Raw genomic sequence first — 1,315 nt, 5'->3', positions numbered from 1 at the left:
CTGATATTTGTGTCCCTCTGCCTGGAATCCTCATTTTCCAGGTACTTGAAGGTACGTCCTTTGTGTCTTTGTTCGTATGTCACTTTCTCCGTGAGCCCTGACACCTTCTTTAAAACAGCAGCCCAGCATCTCCACTTCCTCTCCTCACATTGTTTTATCTATCTCCATAGTGCTCGTCAATATCTGACAAAGTGGCTACTTCCACTTAGTTATTTGTGTAGTTTCTCCCTCACCTCTTAGAAATAAGATCAATTGGTCCCCCAGGATTTCTCTTTTCTCATAAAGCTCATTTATTTTCATGGCATTAGATATTCTGTCTCTAACTGTAACTTCCTTCTCTAAATCTTCAGTAATCATTATCCTATAATCTAGACCCATATTTTAACTCATATCAAAGAAGAATCTGAGTTTATCAGTAGACATCCATTTGGAAATATGTATCAGAAGCACTGGAATATGGCTTGGAGGTCAGGTGAGCTATCCAAACTGGAAATGTAGATGTGAAAGACAATGTCATCTAAGTGTTTGAATTTGATCCAGGAGATCTTTTTCATGGAGAAATTATAGAATGAGAGAAAAGGACTGTGGAAATACAGGCATTTTAAGGGAGTGCTCTTAATGAAGGATTTAGGGATTGTGATAAGATAGAAAGTGTGGTAACATGAAAGACAAAGAAACAGTTTTAAGAAAACAAGGCTATAAGCAATACCAAAAAGTACTGCAGGGAGCTTTGAATGGGATGAAGGCTAAGAGATCAAGAGGTTGTAGGATCGGGCAGTCGCTGGTAGGCAGTTTAGTAAACCTGATGGGAGCCTTTCCTTTTCCTCCTGTAGTACTTTTAATCAGGTTCAGACTAATTCTCCACAGCTGTGAACCATTCAGAACAGTAACTATTCTTCTTTTTCCTACAGAGGGCCGATATGTATCTCAGCATACTTCCAAACTCAAGTCACAAGACCCCTACTCAATCTATGAAGGATGGCCTCCTTTTCTATATTTTAAATAATCATTGTGTTTGAGAGGGTCATCTCAGTAGACTGTAGTGTTGGAACCCAATTACATTTGGTGTAGGAGTGATTTGTCAGATGATGAAGTAAAGCTATCAAATGGAGGGTGCTCATTCAATAATTTTAATAGGAGGAGAAAGGTGAGATAATGGCTTGAAAAAGGGGCATACTGAGAACTATTAAGGGGGTGGGGAGAGATAAGAATAGAGTTGGGTGAATTAATGTCTGATATGAATCAGAAGAATGGATGGTTAAAAACAGATATTAATTTTGTGGACTGGTAAAAATGAATTTCCAAATAGCCTTGT

Source organism: Dasypus novemcinctus, chromosome 22, assembly GCF_030445035.2.
Source record: "Dasypus novemcinctus isolate mDasNov1 chromosome 22, mDasNov1.1.hap2, whole genome shotgun sequence".
Classification (NCBI taxonomy): domain Eukaryota; kingdom Metazoa; phylum Chordata; class Mammalia; order Cingulata; family Dasypodidae; genus Dasypus; species Dasypus novemcinctus.
The sequence above is the reverse complement of the archived record's forward strand: the minus strand, read 5'-3'. Positions refer to the sequence as shown.